Raw genomic sequence first — 20701 nt, 5'->3', positions numbered from 1 at the left:
AACCTAAACACTGCAATAGGTGTTCTTTCAGCAGCTGCTGTAATACACTGTCTCTCAAACCCTCTAGGTGAAAAGCGAAGAGCTCTTTGCTGCATGGGTGCCTCTGGCAGTACTGCTGTGATACTGTAATATTTACTGGGTCTTCTAAAGCCACCCCTTTTGAGGTCATAATTACACGAGACTCTCATCTCTTCTAGAAAGTAAAGAACATAACTTCTGAAAGTTTTTAGACTTTGCATTTATGGAGAAAGTCTTAAAAGTCTGGTAGAGCCTGGGGGCAGCAAGTCCAAGGAGAAGTAAAACCAACTCTATTTTTTTTCTTAGCATTCTTAAGACAAAGTGTCAGATAATAGGCTAACAAGCCAGCATGTATCTTTGTTAAAGGGTTCAGCTTTGACTCTTTCTGAAGGATGTCAGTCCTCTTCTCATGGCTGCACATTCCTAGAGTGAAAATTACTCTCTTTTTCTGAATTACTTTGTGTAGGGACTAACTGGATAGAATGTTGGACTGGACTTGGAAGAACATGTTCCTGGTTTCTTTGCTGGCCTCCAGGACAAACCTCAATATACTTGTGCCTCAGGTACTCATGCATGGGGAATAGTCATACTGTCTTTGCTAAGTATTGGACTTTGCTGATAAATTATCTCTGGGAAACCTGAATAAGGTTAAAATACTTCATAGTTGACATTTACCCATTTATGATTGTAAAATGGGTTGTGCTCATGGAATATAGCCTTAGCATTTTACCTTTTTAAACCCTAAATATAAACTTGGGTTTGCTTCCCAATGAGCACTGAGAAATCTGGTTTGGGGTTTGTTTTTTTTCTGAATGCAGGTTAATCATCATGACTACTTTACAAACATGTCTCTGCCAGATGTGTTCTTCAGTATTGTCCATGTCTTTTTGCAGATATGGAGATTCCCAGTTCTTCCCCAGCACTGCAGGTACTGAAATCACTCAACTTCGAAGAGTGTGAACTGTACAGTAATGTGCAAGGGAGGCTCTGCTACAGTCTTGGTGTTAATCTCCGTCTCACTCTTTCATGAATAGAGTAAGTGATTGCTGCTTTATCCAATTTCTTCATAACATTTTTTGCTGTTGCCATCATTTGTTATGGGGTGCTGAGGCACGGAGAGATGGAATGTTGTAGGAAAAGTCATGGGCTGTTCTATGTATATGAAGTAATTGCTTAAACTATCAAACTGTCCCTTTAATGCACCCACTTTAATAGACTAAAAATGTTAGAGTAGGTGTAACTGTAGAAATCCTCAGTGTCTGCATCTGTTCTCCTGACAAAATTGTAAGTGGAGCAGCCTATAAGTAGTTGAGAATCTTCAGCAGTATGTTTCTTTTAGCATGCCTATATGCTCATGGCCATTTCTGAATAGCTGAGAAGTTCACTACAAAACAGATGTAGTTGTAGTGAGATTCCTGCACTGTTTTGCGAACTGCTTCTCTGAGTCGTTCTTGTCTTTTTAAAGATTGGAGAGCCCTGCATTTGGTAAAAGGGTGATTTTGGAACACCTTTCTGCTGACAGTAGTTCTGCTTCAGATTCAGAACGGTGCAAGTGTGAGGGGAATCAAACCTGGTTTGTGTTCAACTGCAAACGTGTCATTCTGAACTGTAGCATACTTGGTACCAGCCAGCAGCTGGAGCCTGCCATGGATGGTGTTTGTGACAGCTGCTGTCTGTAGCAAAGGGAAGTAACTGTGGTCTACAGCCAAGCTGACCTCTAGGGACTCCACAGGGATATTACAAACAAAAGGGCACCTGCTTACTATTTTAATCTGTGAAGAGTCTGTGACTTGGTTCAACAGATTGAAAGCATGGAAAAGATATTGGCATTAGTCACTTGGCTTCTTTATTTTACGAACCACTTCTGAACAGCAGAGGCTGCGTAAGATTACTCTGTGAGTAGCTTTGTGGAATTGGAATGGAGCAAATTACCAGAAGGAGTCAGCTAAGTAGCTGGGACCTGAACTGAGCCAACCTCTCATCTGCATGTTGGAAACTAGTTGTGAATGACGGCACCAGTGCAGCCTAGATGTGAGGAAAGAGTTGGATAGTTCCACAAATAACCTTATCTGAGAGGAAGGTAAGTGGGAAGCAGAGGACTCTCTCCTCCTCCTCCTAGAAAATCTGCATCTGGATTACCTGGCAATGTATAAGGATATTTCAGCAGCAACCTGTAACTGCCTGGATTTGAGATTAATTTCTAATCATTATAACTATTCAGTTTCATAACAGTAGAACTTAAAAAGAGTTCTGAAGATAGGGGAATGTTGGTAGGGGTGGGGAGAGAGAGAAGGAAGGAATGACCAGGGAGACTTTCCTATGCAAAGAACTTGTTCCCTCTTTGTTGTTGAGTATGTTCTAGCAGAAGAGGTTTAGGTTTGTTTTTTTTTTCTTTTAGGGAGCTATTTTCTGATAGTGTTTTAATGATAAATCATAGCACACTGCCATTAAAAAGCACTATGTGCAGTTAGAAGGGTGTAGTTTTTCTCATCTGTCCCCTGCCTGCCCCCCATATCCGATAAGGGTGGGAATACTTATCAGTTTATTGCAAATATCCTATTCACACTGTTATGATGAAGCTGCAGGTTTCCTTCCATCAGGATTGTCTTGATTTTACCAGCCTGTGATATGACTCTGTTCTTTGGGTGAGTTTTGCAGCATCTGCTGGCTTTGAAGAGAGCTCTGCACAGTGTGAATGCGAGGCAACACCTTTCTCAAAGCAAAAAACCTGACCCTTTTAATTGTTTGGGGACATGTGTGGTGTATAAAGCATTTTAAACTCCTAGCCTGAATTTGGTCATAGGTAATAGCGTCGTGCTGCTTATCTAGACCCCTTCTTTGGAATGGAAGATCGAAGGAAGGTGGACTCTTTGCTCCCTCTTGTGGTAGATGTAGAAATGTGAAAAAAGTTTTGGGAAAACCTGCCCGTAACACTGATGGAACCTGTTTTCCTTAGCACCTTGTGACAGTTAAGTAAGAGTTTTAATATTAACTCAAATGGCGTGAAAGTAAAAGATTTTCTGAGATCAGAAGAAAGCCCTGAAGCACATAACTTTTTCAAGCAAGGCTAAATATTCTACTGTATTATAGCTTTCAAAAATCCAGGGAATGCAGGATGGTGAAATACAGTTACATATGTATACTGTGGATCAATTTTTATATAGCAAACACAGCTTAAGGATATTTTCCTAATACTGGTTAAAGGTTTTTTTCCAGTTCCTGCATACCTTCATGCCACACAGTGTATTTTTTCCCTCTATTAGTTTTTGCAGGGTTGTAATCCAGCAGTAGAAAATGCCTTCACTTTGTCTCTGTTAGCTTTCTTGACCTTAGAATGTAGAAACATTTAGATAAAATTTCAGAGATTTATCCTATAGGTGGAAGTTATGTCCATAATTACTCTATAGAAAGGGGAAAAGGCATAGCAATGGCAACAAGATCCCAGGTTACTGCAGGTTACTGTGTACTGTGTAAAGATGCTGTGTTTTCTTGGACTTCGTAAGACCATTTTTGATAATTTTTTTTTTCCTGGAAATGTTTATATGCTTACAAAAGAATTTACTTTCTTTGTGTTTTTATAGTGCAGCAGTATGTGATGTAATCTGTGGGGCCAGGAGCATGAGTTGAAGGGGACTTCACTGGCAGTGCGTAGGAAGCTTCGTGTCTGCAATGGGCTGCAACATTACTGCATGCACACACACATGGGAGGAGTGTCCAGAGACTCCAGGACCTCAAGTACTCTGCAGTAATGGACTGGTACAAAGCCTACTCTTGAAGTTCCTGAGAGGCAAGTGAGGAATGGCAGGTGAGTAGTTACATAGTAATGATTTGTGCTATTATTACAAGAGAGACAGGTCTAGCTCATTTATACACAACCTAACACAACAGGATTACTGCCTTTTTGGCCTAATAATATTTTGAAGTGTTACACAATGATGGGATCCCTGCCTAATTTTTTCACCTAATTAAATAAATGAATAACGTGCAGCCCTGTTTTGTAGAGGAAAATCCTCTTTGAATTGCCTTAATATCAGCTGCCTCCTTTGCAGCATTCAAGCGTGTGGTCCAGGGTGTGAAAGTGTGTTTCAAGCAGAACAGCTGCCTGCTGGGGAGCTGTTCTGGCCAGGTGAACCTGCTTGCCATTGGTGGACTGTTTTCCTTGAGCCTTCTGAGTTCCAAAGTTCCTAGGGAGTGTTTTGAGGGAGGCATCTTGTTTAGCCTGGTGTTGAAGAGGGATGCCACCTTTTGCCTCTGCTTAAACAGTAGCATCCTAGGCTAATAACATCCTGCAGGTAATGTCATGTCTTGCTCTCTCTGGTCATAATTATGTCCATTTGATGTCTGCAACCTCCAATATCACAAATTGTCTTGTGGTCCATATGAACCATTGGTGTTGGCTAGATGTTTTTGAGAGGGTGATTGTGCTGGTTTGGGCTGGGGTAGAGTTATAATTTTCTCCACAGTAGCTGGTTTGCGGCGATGGTTTGGATCTGTGCTGAGAACAGTGCTGATAACACAGGGATGTGCCATTACTGCTGAGCAGTACTTACATGGAGTCAAGGCCTTTTCTGCTCCTCACCTGACCCCACTAGAGAGGAGGCTGGAGGTGCACCAGGAGTTGGGAGGGGACACAGTGAGACAGCTGACACTGACTTGATCCCAGGGATATCCCAGACCGTGTGGCGTCATGCTCGGCATGGGAAGCTGGGGGAGAAGGAGGTAGGGGAGATGCTGGGAGTGATGGTGTTTGTCTTCCCAAGTCACTGTTACGCGTGATAGAGACCTGCTGGCCTGGGGATGGCTGAACACCTGGAAATGGTGAATGAATTCCTTGTCTGGTTTTGCTTGAGTGCAGCTTTTGCTGTACCCATTAAACTGTCTTTATCTCAAGCAGGAGTTGTCTCACTTTTGCTTTTCCGATTCTCTCCCTATTGCCGCTGTGGGGGAGCGAGCGGCTGCGTGGGGCTGAGCTGCTGCTGGGGTTGAACCACAGCAGCAGTGAAAGATCTTAACATTAATGAAATGCTCTGATATTGTTGTGGTTCTCTTAGCGGTTCCAGTCGAAACTGGTTTTCAATTTGTTCTGCTTTGGTTTAAAGAATTTGAATTTCCTGCACTTCAGTGGGTAGGTGTCTCTTCTTGTATTTGTCCAAGGTGTTGCTGTCATGTTGCTGGGGGTCTGAAGAGATACAGAGATAAGTATTTCAGTGGTGTAAAGTTTTATTTAATGATGGCACATGTCTCAAAACATATGGAAGATCTACTGAAGTATTGATTGCTCAAGTAGCCCCCTTAAGCTCTTTCATTGCCTCAGCAATAGAGAATGGATGCTTATGCAGCGAAGTTTGATTATATGCAGAAGTGTTGGATAAAAGATTGCACAGGGAATTGAGCAACAAAAACCACTGAAAAATGTTCTGCTTAATTAAAAAAAAAGCCAATGAACCAAATGCAAGTTAAATACTTTCCTGTGAAGAACCTGTCTCATGGGTGCTGGGGATGCGAGCTGCTGTTTGCCTTTGTGGTGCAGTTGTTCCAGTGATGGTCAGTGTTGGACTGTGCTAACTACAAGTTGAAGCATATGGGCAAAAGGTGTTTCTTTCTCTTAATCTTTAAATGGCTTCAGTGCTGCTACCTCCAGGCATTTATTCCTCGGGGAGAGGTGCCAAATGGTTAAAAGAGTGGTGTGAAAAACCCTGAGATTACAATATATAACTGATAGCTTGAGTTCCTTTTTGCATGCTTTCTGGCTTAGAAACACATACGTGCATTGCTCTCAGTAACTGCAAGGATGCATCTCTTTTTCCTCTTCTAAATGAATAGCTGAGATTCTGATTGCATCATGTGAGTCTGGTAATTGGGCCTTTAAAACAGAGCCGTGAAATAGTGCAGCACTTGTGAGTTACAGGAGGGCTGACAATGCTTGGAAGAATGCCTCTGTCTTCGATCTTGCTGCCCATTTCCTTGTGAACCCTTGTGTGTGTGCTGCTCTCCTTCTTCGTCCACAGTAACATGATTTCTGTCCCCAAAGTAGCCCTGTAAAACAGGAGGGTGTTGTAATTATAAAGAAAGGAAGCAGAGATTTATTTGTTCATTAACCTGCAACATAAATATCTTTTATCCTGTTATACTGTTTCACAATCCTCATTAATGGACTAAAGCTGCTAGTTTGTCTCTTTATCATGTTGATAGACCTGTTAAATGGAACCCTGAGAGATCAGACAATTTAGTCCTGTGGCCAGTGGCAGCTTTTCACAGTAGTGATTTCTAGCTGGGTTGTAAGTGCCAAATGTCTAGGCAGCTCGTGCTTATCAGCATCCATTATAGTTTTTGTTGACTTGGACCATTAATAATGTGTCAAATTCAGTAATTAGGCTGTCTCTAGTAGCTAAGGGAAATTGTTTTTCCCTAACTGATGGTATGGGTAGTGCAGTTGTGCAGATAAGCACTTGGTCAAATGGCAGTTTGGGTGATTTTTAACTGGTCTTGCTGATGAATGCAAAAGTAGTGCTAAGACATGGGGGGTGGATGACAGCAGAGACAGGCACTAAGAAAGATAACCTACCCCTTTCTGAACTCTCTCCAAATTAAGACACTAATTATTGTTTTGATTCTGCAAATCTGCTGTGTGTAGGAGCAACCCTGTTAATTTCAATGCTGTGATGGTTTTATAGATGTTGCTCCATTCTTCTGAGTTAAAACTCATCAGAGACCTGAGGGAATTAAAGGGATTCTCTCTAGGAGGTGTAATTTTAACTCTCTATGTAACACTGGCTGCTGCTAGGTAGCCACTGCTGCTCTAAGATTCATTTTGTGAGTGACCTCCTTTCTTCATCACTGATGGAGTCTGTTGTGCCCAGGAAATGCTTCAGCAGTTAGCAGGTGCAGGAAAGGTCTGTTTATTCTGTTGAAGCTGGGATCCCAGTTCTTAGGTGAATGACATCTACCTGTTCCTAGGAGCAATCAATCCAGTGCAAAGAGGCCGAGTGTTGTGATGACAGCCATCAAACAAACGTGTCACTTCAATCATGTGAAGACGTCCTGTTGAAATACACAAGAAAATGACTTTTCCTGAAAGCCCTTTGAGTTCTCCATGAGCAAGGGCTTAAGTTCCCAAAGCTTGCTTTCTGTATTTAAGCCAACTGATAAGATGGGTGCAAGAGTTGTAAAGGCTACTTTATTCTGCAAGACTGGTGAGATAAATGAATTCCTGCACAGAAAGGCATTTTAAGAGAGAATCCAACTATAACTCGCTTCGGTGTTTGGGAAGGAAGCAACCCAGCACAAATAGTGATTACCCAAACCTGGTTACACTGATGCCAACAGATTCCTACAAAGGGCCATGAGATGGTAGCAGCAACATGTGCTCAGCTGCCCAGTTCTATCAACTTGCAGTGACACTGAGCAGATTAGTTGTGCTTGAGTGCAGGGGAGGTCCAGGACATGGAGGGACACATTGGATGTCTTGAGAAAGATGACTTCTTCTGGCTGAAACTCACCCTGTGCATGCCCATCCTGAACCCCAGGTGAGTGGAGTGGATGTGTAGCCAGGCCACCAAATCGAGTGCTGTGTCTTTTGTCCAGATGTGTTACAGAGATCTGTACTGAGGGCTCTGCCATCCTTTGCTGGCAAAGTGACCACTGAGGTATACATGGCATAAACCTAATCACCCCAAAGCAAAATACTTCCTGGTAGGCTAGTCCTGCCCAGGATACACAGGAGAAGGAAAGCTCTTCTTCCATAAAGAAGTCCCTGAAAATGGGGTGTGCTCCACAAGTGGGTTTTCCTAGTCTCTCGGTAAACCTTAAGGTGTGCAAAATCAAGGACTGGTTTAGAACCTCTGATTTCCCAGGTAATGGCCACAGACCAGCTACCTATAGGTGTCAAACAGCCGCAGAGGTGTGGAGCCCTCTCCAAGTCTCCTGTAATGGAAGAAGGGGAAGGAAAAGGGGAAATACTGTTAAATATTGTTGGGCTCAATAGGTGCTTGATGAGTCAGGTCATTTGTTGGGGTGGCAGAGAATAGGTTGCCAGGAATCAGAGCCCACTTTTTCAGTATCAAGGTGCAATTGAAGTTCTTAATTGTTTTAATTTCCAGGCTGGGCAGCTTTTCTTCCCATAGCATATGAGTAGTGCTTAAGGAAGTTGTGAGAGGGAAGGAGCAAAGGAGGCACTGAGGAATGAATGAGAGGGCAAGAGTCATACTGGCTGGAGGGATGGAGTGGGGCTGTGTGTAGACCATGCTCTGTGCTCACAAGTGACTGCTTTCTGTAGTGTACTACTGCCATGCTGGTGTTAGTGAGCAGTGGGATCTTGAGTTAATGTCAGGGCTTTGATGGATAACGGAAGCTCATTGTGGAACCCTAGGAGCTCCACTGTGAATCCTAGAATGGTTTGTGTTGGAAGAGACCTTAAAGCTCATGCAGTTCCAACCCTCTGCCATGGGCAGGGACAACTTTTTCACTAGAGCAGGTTGCTCCAACACACATCCAGCCTGGCCTTGCACACTGGCAGGGATGGGGCAGCCACAGCTTCTCTGGACATCCTGTGCCAGTGCCTCATCACACACGTAGTGAAGAATTTCCACCTAATAGCTAATCTAAATCTCCTCTCATGGTTTAAAGCCATTACCCCATGTCCTGCAAAAAGCCCCTCTCCAGATTTCTTGTCAGCCCCTTTAGGCACTGGAAGTTGAGCTGATGTCTCCTCCGAGCCTCCTCTTCCCAAGGCTGAACAACCTCAGCTTTCCTAATGAGCCCAGCGCTGCTCTCAGGGGACAACCGCCGAGCGACGGAGTCCTCAGAGCTGCTCCAGCCGTTCCTTCCCTGCGGGCAGTGTGGGTCCCGCTCCGCTCGCCTCAGCTGCGGGACCCGGCCTGGCCGCGAGAGGTCGCCCTCCGGCCGCGCTGCTGCGCCGCAGCCTCGGGCGGCAGCTCTGTATGCCCCCCACCGGAGGCTGCCGAGGCCGGGGAAACCCAGCGCGGCCCCTGCTCTGCTCTGGGGCTTGCATCTTGGCCGCGTTAAAGCAAGATCATCGATGCTGCTGCTGCCCTCCTGCTGTTTGTTACTGCGGAAGCTTTAGTCACCTCCCCAAACGGTTCCTGTTTTCTGCAGCATCCCAGGAAAGCAGCTGAAACTAGCTTGTTCCAAACCCCAAATATCAGTAGTAGCTAAGAAAAAAACATGAGTAAATGGACAGAGGGCAAGAAGGGAACTTTTGTTTCCTTCCCTATCTGAACAAAACTCTGTTGTCTCTGGTTACTACAGATAGTCCAAGGAGGAAAAAGGAAAAAAAAAATTGCTCTGGTAGAATCCAGGCGTGAATCTTACCTAAAATTTAACAAGACCATATGAACAGCCCTTATAGAGGTGACAACTTAGACTGAGGGTGAATCCATTAATATCCAGCCAAATAGACACAAAGGGTAGGAAATACCGTCTGAATCATGGAACATCTGGCTGTAGATAGGACAAGAGGCTTTGCATATATATCAAATCCATTTTAAAAAACCTCTGTGCATTGCAGGATACTCCTTTTTTTTTTTCAGAGATGAAGCAGTAAAAGTCTCAGCAAGGGAGAGTGATCTTGTATTAAGTAGGAAGTAACTCTGTGGGACAGGATACTGAACAAAGTGGTTTTTCTTTTCGTAAGGCCTCACTTTCCCTCTTTCTTTGCCCTCCATATTTTGGCAGAGCTTTACAAACAAGTGCTTGTATGCTGGTTCCCTTGATGGACTGTCTAGTCCCCTGGCTAACTATCCATCGTTTTCCTCTCCCAGCAATGTGGCTGGGAGCTGTTGTTTCAAGTGGATTCCTGTTTCATCCAGGATAACGAAATGGCTTGTAAGCTGTGGGATAACAATGGAAGATTGGCAAGAAGTATTATAAACACTTTCCATCAGTGCCAGTGTCTTAAGGGAATGAAGGAAATGTCCTCCAAATGCAGCAATGGCCAGAGAAGTGACTGTGAGAAAAGAGCCTTGTGTCCTACCTACATGAACTGGCGTCAGTTTATGAAGGATTGCACTCCGTATGTTACTCTGGCTTGCTAAAATGAGCGCACGCTGCACAGCTCTCCCGGCTGTGGAAGAGGCAGCTGATTTGCATGCACCATCAGCCACAGGTCCAGGTTCTTCTCATCTCTGTGTTATCTTTAGGACCCACAGATGTGAGGCTGGACAGAAGTCAGGCAAAACAGAGGTAGACTGGTCCGGTAGCAATCCTGCAACCCTGGTTTCAGGTCCGAACCAGACACTTCACTAGAAATGTGCAGAGAAGTATTTAAAATGTGGACCAAGGAGTTTCTGTGAGGGGAAATCCCAGAGAGAGGGTCAGGATACCAGTGAATTATCACTACATCATCTAATCTGGGTATTGGGCTTTTCAGTACTTAAAAGGAGGCTTGTAGGAAAGATGGGCTCAAACTTTTTAGCAGGAGCTATTGCAATGGGACAAGGAGTGATGGTTTTAAACTGAAAGGGGAGATTCAGACTAGGTATAGGGAAGAATTTTTTTGCAATGAGGGTGGTGAAGCTCTGCCCAGAGTGGTGGTAGGTGCTCCATCACTGGAAACATTCAAGGCCAGGCTGGATAGGGCTATGAGCAACCTCATCTAGTTGAAGATGTCTGCTCATTGCAGACATCACTGGACTAAATGACCTTTAAAGGTCCCTTTCAACCTAAACCATTCTGTTTTTATGATTCCTTCTGTTACCTCATCCATAAGAGGGAGCTGGAGGGGAATATAAGGACCAGGATTTGTCACTGTGTTTTTAGGGAGTTGGGTTGCCACAAAGTAACTGTTAGCACAGTTGAAACACCAACAGGACTCAGAGATCTCAAAGGGAAGAATCATTGACTAGGCCAGGGGGTTACCCGTGGACCCTGTTTCCTCTTGGCTTTTTACTGGGCGTTGTGTGTTGTGGCAAGAAGCATCACACTCTAATGTGAATAGCTAGGAGCATCCTGCAGCATCCGATATCGAGTGCCAGAGTATAATGAAGCATTGATTAACTCTTCTCTGCAGCACAATGTGCCCTTACATACTGCCATCCTGAAATTATTGATTAGCCTGGGGTCTGGCTCATCTTGTGCTGAGAGCTATTTTTGTGCAGAAGCATCAGTTCAGAGTCTTCTTGCTCTTTGGGAACAAGAGCCACCTCGCTTCCATAGACACTAATATTTTTGTACCATCTGCAGCAGTGTGCAGAGCTTTGATGATCTCATAGGTATGTGCATGTGTTGGAGCCCAGGATGACATAGCACCTCTTTGGAGCAGAATTTTAATTCCTTCTTTCCTAAAACCTTAAAACAACAATCATGTCAATGTGCTCTATTGTGCCCTAGCTGTCTCTTGTACTTTATTCATCCCTGAATGATCTTTTAGTATTGGAATTATTTAGATTGTATATAGTGCAGTTGAAGTGTGGCTTCTTTGCTTTTGCCCTAGAGTAGTAATCTTAGAGATAACTATACCTTCCCGTACCTGTGAACTTTTGATACATGTGAGAGTCAGCTTCACTTGCCTCTGATGTCAGCACAGATCTGAAATGTAATAGGTATATTAACACTCTTTGTTACTTATGACTTTGGGATTTTGGAACCTGTTGCTGCTGAAGATACACTTTGTTTTCCTTTTCCTGCCCCCAAGCTACAGGTGCAGATTTTCGTGCATTGCACTAAATTATTCCACCTTTATGTATTCCAGACTGGAACTTCAGCATAATTAACATGCCCAGAAAATGTTACCTCTGTTTAGAAATAGTGTGGGTACTCACAGAACATGTGATTCAACAAGAGTCCTCCAGTGAAGACAACAATCTTTGAACTAAGCCAGAGTATGTGATTATTTACATGTTGACGTTTACATGCTTTCATCCAGGTTGTTTCCACTCATTTGGAATTACAAAAATATCCTTGTCTCTTACCAGTTTGCTACAGGTGTTCCAAAATGCATTGTTCTAAGATATCCCAGATTCAGGTATGTCAGTTGCTGGGTGAAGCTTGTGGTGCAGTTTGGTTTCTGCAAAGCTAAAAGGACATGTATAAAATGTCAAGAGGAAAAATGAATCCTTGTCTTGGATGACCTCTTAGTTACAGCATTTCATGTGTAATTTTGTGCATACCTCGATAGCTTAGTTTTGCACGTTTCATATCTCATCAGACTCACATACATGCTGGTTTAGAAGCACAGAATGAAAAATAATGGGAAAGGAATTATCTCTTAGTTTAGAGAGAGATTTACTATCCCAGTCTATTTATATTAAATTAAATTGCATTATTACTCTCTCTTCTCTATTGATTACCTTCTCAAGTGTGTCTAAAGTGAGCAATTGCCATGATCTTCCGACTCGCTGACATCTGAAAAGAGGGAATTCAGGGAATTCAAACTGCCTCATTTCAGGCTCTTTTGCTTAAATATATTTACAGAATTTTGTGGCTTATCCATCCCTTCCCCCCCTTACATTCATCTCTCTATATGTAACTGCCAGATTGCATTGTGGATGATGATAATAGTCTGCAATGTGGTTTTCTTCACTGTAGGCAGATGTTTTGCAGCTGACAAATGAATTGGTCAGACTTGTGCAAGATGGACAGACAATTTCTGGATTATTGCAGCTTCCAAGAGCTTCGCTACAAGTAGGTTATCACTCCTTCCAGGTTCCTCTACCTGTGCAGTTAAACAGATCTTGATAAGGCTTGTCTGTAACCCACCTCTGAATGACTCAAAATAATGTGACACCTTGCAATCTCATTATCTTTGTACATGGTATCCCAAAGTCCTTCTATGCTTTTGGAAAGTAAAACAACAGTAATGCCAAGTGTATGTGCAGGTCTTGTTATACTGGGTTTTATCTCAAGCTTTGAACATTGATGTAGTTCTGAAAACCTGGAGAAGCATGACAAAGAATTTTGCATTCTGCTTTTTGTTGGGTTCATGTGTCCCTCTATATTAATCAAAATGAATTTATTTACCCCCTTTTAGCTCTAGTATGTTAGTTATACTTAAGTCCTCTAATATCATGTCCTTACAGGTGCAATTTCCTGCAGTGGGAGTACTGCTGTTGACTTTTTGGAGGCTGGGGGATGGAGTGAGGCCCTTGGGAGCAGTCACTAATCTCTAGGCATTCATGTAACAGAGAGTAGTTAAAACACATTGCACAGGACACATGCATGAGTACCCTCAGTCACTAAGGGGAGCTGTTTTGTAATGGAAGTGAGTTATGAAAAGTTAAAAATGGAGCTAACATTGATGCTGAGAAAAAAAATAGGATCTTTTTTCTTTTTTTCATGCTGGGAATCTCTCTTACATTGAGGTCCCTTTGGTACCAGAAAGTCAGCAGCCCCTTCACCCTGCAGCAGGAGCTCACAGGGGCTCTACCTGGCTTGATGAAAGCCAGGTCTTACCACTGTTAATTTCACATGACTTTTGGTTTCTGACCTGGTTCCCGTGTGAACAACGACATTTAGTTCTTGCCTGGATTTTTTCTTTGCACCTTGTCGAGACATTTATACCTGTGAACAGGGAGCATTGAGCTGCCACCAAGAAAAAATGAGAATTTAGAAGAATTTCATAGTCAGTTTGTACAGGCAGGAATGGAGAAATGTGGCAAAAGAGAGTTAGACCTACAGACAGAACCTTCTTCATTGTAGAGCACTGGCATGTCATTTTATGTTGTCTGTATTCATCAACCAAAGGGTTTGCCCTAGGCAGCCAAGTAGCACAGAAAGTATACCTAGGCCTCAACCCCTGCATCTCTGCTAGTTCCCTCCGTGTCACCCTGAGAATTATCTGACATGTCATTTTCTGTCATCATCTTTTCTCCTTTGGGAGCACTGAGGCAAATAATTAATTTAGCTGGTTTTAGAAAATGCCATTTTTCCATGTGGATAAATTAGCCTGGCTGCTGTGTCCCTCTGAGCCATCCAGGCTGCTTCACTCAGTGCCCCATGGGCCTTCTGGACTTGAATTTTTTCATTATTATTATTTTTCTGAACCTCTTGCATTATCTTTGCTTCCCATTTGTTCAAAGCTGATGAATTCGATCTTACTGGTCATCAGTGCCTGATGTTTTAGTGTCATATACTTCTAGAGCTCTTTATAGCTTTGTATGTCTGTATTGTGTTTCTTTTATGCCCAAGGAAAGCTCACTTGGGCTCAATGGTAAGGTCATAATTCACTAAGATAGTCCTTGCACATACTGCACACCAGAAGTCACTTGTCTCTGTCTGACCTCAGTGTCTTGTGCAGTTCTTCCTTCCATATGATTTGGTTCATTCTCAGTGGCTTAGAAGATGGTTTTCAGCTTAGCAATATAAAGAACTTGCATCTCACGCGATCGTGATCTCATGTTCAGAATGGCCCACTGACCCCTCAGAATTGCAGAAATGCAATGTCCAAGCCTTGACATCACTCAGAAGGAAAGAGAGCTCAGTTTTCACATGAAGGTCCATGAAAACTTTGTACATTTGCTGTTCTCCTACAGTTGTGTTCAATGTCTTGGAAGGCAGTTTAGCAAGTGGTCCTGCTAAAACGGTAGCCTCCCATGATGGAAGCTGACACACAGGATACAAGGAAGAGGAGAGAAAGGAGCAGGCTGAGGAAAGAGGTACGTAGCAGATACAGGAGCCAGAGGGGAGTTCAGCTATAGACAGCTTTTAGTATCAGCACTGGTTTGTAAAGGCATCATTGAAAAGGCGAAAAGATGAATGGGATTAAGAGCTACTCTCAGAGAAGCACTTGGTGCAACAGAAGGCTTAGATCCTGTAAATATAAAGCATGAGGGCTTTGGTAAATGCATGACTATTGTTTGCATAGAATCTGTTCCCTGTGCCTACAGAATCATGTCCAGTGGCTTTAGTGATGGACTTTGTTGGGATTGGATTTTGGCCCTGGTAGTCCTGTGGACAGGGGTAGTTGTACCACTGGAAGAGTGGTACTTTTTCAGCAAGGAGCTCTTCAAAATGCACATTTCCTCCTGCAGAGCCTTGTGAGGAAGGCAAGATAGCAGCCAAAGCCTTGAGCTGGCAGAAACTTTGCTGAGTTTGGTTCTTTTCCCCCACTCCATTTATGAACTGAACATGTCTCATCTGGAGTTGCTCAGAGACAGCAAGCATGGAATCTTATGAAGAATTTCAGGAGCCACATTTCAAAGTAGATATACATCTTACTAAGCCTGTAGAAGACCAAAGTGTGAGTAAAGGATTGAGAAGACAGAGTGAAGGTAACTATATTCAGGGAGGTGATGGCAGGTGAGGGTTATGTGGGAGGAAGAGAATGAATTCATATTTAAGGATCTCTCTTGACACTTCATGGTCTGATCTGTGGTGGCTCTAAGTTTAGAGAATAAAGTTAAGATCTGAGGAGAGGGGAAGCAGATACAGGAAGAACAGTGCATAGAGAATGTGCTACCCTAAAGGATTTAACTCATAGTAGGGAGTTACGGTGCAGCCAGCAGCTGACAGCTTAAAGCAAGCCAGCTAGAGGGATCTGAGTGAACCATCCCCAGGGCAGTAATGCATTAGTGTCACCAGAAAGACAGAACTATGTAAGTCTGTCTTCCAGGTGAAAGAAATATTATCTTACAGTAATGAAGGGTTGTGCTGATGAAGAATTCCTGCTACTGACTAAAATTAGCTGCTCTCCAGACTCAGCAATAATGGGCATCTTCTAAGTGCTTGACTATTTATAAATGTAAGGCATCCTGTGAGAGTGGGGCTGGCATCAACCTGATTCTCCTGTTAGCCTGCAGTAAACAAGCAAGCTCTCCCTTGCCCCATTTATGCACAGAGAATCATAGGCTCTGTTCTCTGGGGGAGCAGAGGCTGCTTTGTCCCTAGGCAATGAAGATGGAGAAAGCTGTAAAGAGTGCAAGGGACTGGATCTAGGGCCAGCCATCCTGGCATAACAATAAGGTGCTTGGCTGGGAGGTGCACACAAAAGAAGGCAGGATCCCTCCCCTCTAGTATTGCTTCCTCCCCATGGCTGCAGTAGTTTTGATTCCATGTCTTAGAGTAAAAGGACCAGCTGTTTTCTAGTTCTCCCTTTCTAAGCATTTCTCTCCCCCAAGAATCACTGTGAACAGTCCAGGTAAGAGTACCTTTCCTCACAGCCTCACTTTCCTGAGGAAAACTGGAGTGTTTCATACAGTTAACTCAAGGTAAAATTCTAACAAAAATTGAGGTGTTGCAGTTTTAGTGTGAACTAGTGTTTTGGACGCATCTGTAGCTCTGCAAGTCTTTAACCTGACTGCCCTAGCACATGGGTTACAGACTGTATTAGCAGTCTTGAACAAAGAACTTATCTGTGGTGTAACACAGTAGTTAAATATTTTGACATGAAATATAAAGAAAGCAGCCACCCATCAGAGCTCTTTTTTCCCCCCTTCCTCTGTTTTCCTACCTTATCTCCCGAGGCCCTCCAGCTGCTGAGCTGGTAGCAGTTACAGTGCTTGGACACTCAAGGGCAAGATCCATCTGTCTGCTATATAAAGATGTGTTCTTACACAAGATAATTCTGGGCTTCTCTCAGCAGTGAGCATGTACCATTTTCCAACTATTTTCTGGCACTGTGTTTGGATATATTTTGGGTGGGTGATAAAATGGGTTGAAAACAGAATTTAATGGAAACTTCCTTTCTCATGTTGTATCTTTCATTAAAAACTTGCAATTTTAAAGGAAAAAATAGTGAGAACAGTGAAAATTCTGTGTCATCCATGTCACAAATCAAGTACAGATTGGTAAGAAAGAGCCAATACAGAAGATTCGTGCTCATCTGAAATCTGTGAATCTGCTTTAGTCAAATAGTCAGAAATATTCAGCAGAGTAAACTTCCCCTTCAAGATTCTGGGTGAGCAAATAAGGACTCATTTGTGCAGAGTAAAATATAGTACCTGACTATGACTGTGACCAGGCAAAAGACCTAGATTCATGAGCTTATTCCCGAGCTGTTCCTCACTAGCTAAATCCACAGTGTTACAAGCTCAGAATGTATGGGAGTATCTCGGCTTTCACCATGTCAAGAATTAGGCCAATATCTGCTTGTTTGTGTGTGTATAAGCACTTGGCACTGAATACATTGCAGTACTCTGAGCTATCCAGTGTAATGGGATTTCCATAATTTTTTTTTTAATGTAGACTTCAGAAGTACAGTGTTTAGCTGGTACATCAAATGAATCTTACTGTTTCCTAAAGTTAAGGGCCTGAGGCTGAGCAAACAGATCATTCTTAGATGCTGTAGCATCACACAGGGGCAACGTAGCTCCAAGAGCAGGAGCAGAAATACACAACTGGTAGTGAATGAGGTGTGAAAGAACTGGAAAATAAAATAAAACCCAGTGTGCCAATTCAGACCATTTGCCTCTGATCTTACATAAGAAGTGTTCATACTAGAACTATGCTTCATGCTTAGTGAGGATGAGGTGCAGTATGACGGGAGAATTAGGAGCCATGAGAAGGTTGGATGCACAGCCATGTGTGCCCCTCTCTGTCAGTCTGGCCCCTCTTAAGTTACTGCTGATGCTGTTGGTGGTGTCTCCAGCTTTCTTCATTCCACCTCTCCATGGATATGGGGTGTTTCACCCAGTTCAGAATGGTAGCACACATAGGCCAAGTTTGTCAGTGGGGATAAAGTGATATATTTGCTAATTGAACAAAATTGATTAAAATGTTAGAACACAGAACCCAAACTTTCTGAATAGGTTCAGCCAATTGCTATCACAGCAACGTTTACTGACTGGCTTTATTGCAACATCTTGCCTGACTGGACTGTATTCCATGGAGGTGGTGAGTTATGACTTTTTTGGGGTAAGTTGAGGTTTCAAGAATGATTTTTTTGATCCATTTGCAAACATTCCAGTGCAAGAGCACACACACAGAAAGTTTGTCTTCTGGATGCTTGTTTGGAATGATATGGCTTGCTTTGTATTAATGAGGGCTTTCTAATCTCATATAAGCAGGCTTATTTATGGACGAGCTGTGCTCTATGGATCTTCATCTTTCCTCAATGAATATAAGCAATGAGTTGAATTGGACTAAATGACTTGTTACAGCATCTTGTTCTGCTTGTTAATAATGGTCTATCAATCATTGCTAAACAAGAGATTATGAGATAGCTGGCTACCTTAGGGTGAATGTGAGGTTTGCCAGAACTTTATTACCTGTATTATGTACATCACAGCAATTTGTTGAGTTGTTGAACCGGAGAGAAGAATTTAATGTCAAGCATTGGGATAGAACTATTAGCATCAGGCCAGGATGTGTAGAAGCAGGGTACAGTTAAGTGTTTTGCCAGTATACAAGTCATTAATTTGAGGTTGCTTTACACACAACCTCTGAAAAGATATTTTATTTATATGAGATAGGGTTTCAGTGTTTTTGAGGGAGAAAGGTGTTTATTGAAGTCAGAATATGTAAACTAATGTTCAAGGGGCCCCTGGGGAGGCAAATAAAACCTGTTCTCCGATAAACTATAAGGTAGGAGACTTAATAATAATGTAGTTATAGGAAATGGGGATTGTTCTCAAAGAAGGACTGATGGAGGAGACAAAGGAAGCTATCTGGGTGTTTTCACTGGAGATGGGAGTCTGAGAGATGAGAGTATGAGTAGAAATAGCCTTTCTGGAGGTAGCACTGCTGAGGTAACATGTATTCTGTTTCCTTTATTATTCATTGGTCATCCTTCCCATGGAAAAGTCTCTTTGAGGGGTAAAATGATGCAATGATGCTCAAAGCAGCATTCATAAAGAAGGTAACAGAAGAATATAAGCAGGTAGTGGGTTCACCCGATTCATTGTCATTGCCATCCTCTGTAGTTTTAGGCCATATTATGACAGGACTCAGGAATGGAGGGATGACTGAGACATGCAATGCTTTCCTTCTGCTTGGGAAAGACTATCATAAGTAGTCAGAAGCACATGTCTGTCTCATCCCACTGGCTGCCCACTGGGTTGATTAAATTAGTTCTCCTTGAATGGAGGGCTGAACTACGAAGGACCTGAAGACAAAGCCTATAGCTCTGACCTGGATTTTCTGGCAGTTCCTGATGCTCAGTATTCACCTGAGGATGGAACAATAAGATCTATAATTGAAATCAAAGAATGGTGCAAGCTGTCCCAGTGATGGAGTGTCTCCTTTCTTGTCCATGCCTATTGGCTGAGGGCAGACTAAGCCTTACATTATACTATGTTCATCTTGACTATGGTTTAATACACTGAATGTCAGTCCAAACTGAATAGTGGAGGATGTCTGAAGCTTTTATTCATTTGAGACCTGGGACATCTTTTTTGTTTTATGTCTTGAGTTTTCTGAGTTTTCCTTCTGAGGGACCACTTCTAAGAATATGTAGTGTTTCTTAACCCTGGAAGTTTAAGAAATTCACACAAATCTGGGTAGTCTTGGTATACAGAGGGAAGAAGTGGAAGCCATAATCTAGTTTCCCTAAAACCAGAGACAGTTTTTCAGATTACAGAACCTCTGGATTTTGTTTTTTTTTGCCATGAGTCCCACATTGATGACCACCTCTGCCAGGCTGTATAGTTCTTAAAGACTAAGCCATGTCTCAAGTAAGCATTTATATTTGGTTATTATTTATTTTTGATGATCAATTTAAACAACTAAAATTATGATCTAAACATTAAATTGGAATCTTGGCATGATCTGGATTGTGTATGTCTCTGATTGCTTTTATATTAAATGGCTTACATGAATGCGGTTATTTATCTTGAAAACAGGTTGGATGCATATTAATGAGGCCAGGTGTTAACTTCATGCTAGTTTTTTTGGTTTTTTTTTCAAGTAAGAAAATCTTTTATTAACTTAGTGGTTTTTTTACAAGTATTTTTGTAATAATTGTATGATGGCACTTTGTGCATCATAATGTTTCAACATCACAACTCTTCTTTTATCCTGTTCCTTCTGACTCTTGCTCAGTTGTAGACGAATCAAACAGGGAGCAATAGCAGACTGAATTCAACCTAAGCTGGATACAATCATATTGAGGAAGCTATGAAAATATCAATAAAAACAAAGCACTGAGAGCTGAATCCCAGAGGAGCCAATGCTCTCTTGTTCAGCAGACAGTCTTGGTGTATTCCTGCCTTTCCTTGACTCCTTGGCTTTGTACCTGTTCAGTCACTAACATGATTTAATTCTTCCTAGTGCCATAATATGGCACCAGCTCATATGGAGTTGAAAAACATTGTGTTCACATTTCTGAGCTTGCAGAATTGATAACTTTTATTTGTGACCTTTTATTTGAAAGACAGATAACACTGTCAATGATTTAGGTATGTTCTTGGACTTGTTGGAGCAAGCTAGGTAGTACATACAGCTAATCCTAGGAATGCAAAGACTCTGTCAGGTTGTAGAGCTACAATTCAAGTGCAACTCTTGCAGTGCTGACTTCATCCTTTGTTTGCACATGAGGTCTTTTGAGGCTTCTAAAGCTTGATTTGCCTCAGTTGGCAAGCAGAATTCATGTATGTTGAATGAATTATGGTCTGCATAGCTCTGGTTTAGCGTGGTGAGCTTTTAGTCAGATGAGAGAAAGGAGTGTTTGGGTCTCACACCACTTATGTTATGCCTGAAAAAAGCTACTTGGATATGGAGGGATATAAGAAACGGGGAATTCATCAAAATCTGAGCCAGACAAAGCAAAGCTAACTTCTGGGAGCTTAGGAAGAAT

The 20701-nt window shown here is 42.5% G+C and overlaps 1 long non-coding RNA gene across 1 annotated transcript; it reads left to right on the top strand.

Moving 5' to 3' along the window:
* Window positions 1-84: 84 nt before the first annotated feature.
* Window positions 85-3970, top strand: LOC133265213 (uncharacterized). Its single transcript, XR_009741889.1, has 4 exons — window positions 85-200; window positions 912-946; window positions 1821-2098; window positions 3600-3970. It is a non-coding gene; the product is annotated as an uncharacterized LOC133265213 (long non-coding RNA).
* The last annotated feature ends 16731 nt before the right edge of the window (window positions 3971-20701 follow it).

Source organism: Pezoporus flaviventris, unplaced genomic scaffold (assembly GCF_033815535.1).
Source record: "Pezoporus flaviventris isolate CSIRO_AGI_PZ_B2104156 unplaced genomic scaffold, CSIRO_AGI_Pfla_v1 ptg000005l, whole genome shotgun sequence".
NCBI lineage: Eukaryota > Metazoa > Chordata > Aves > Psittaciformes > Psittacidae > Pezoporus > Pezoporus flaviventris.
The sequence above is the reverse complement of the archived record's forward strand: the minus strand, read 5'-3'. Positions and strand labels throughout refer to the sequence as shown.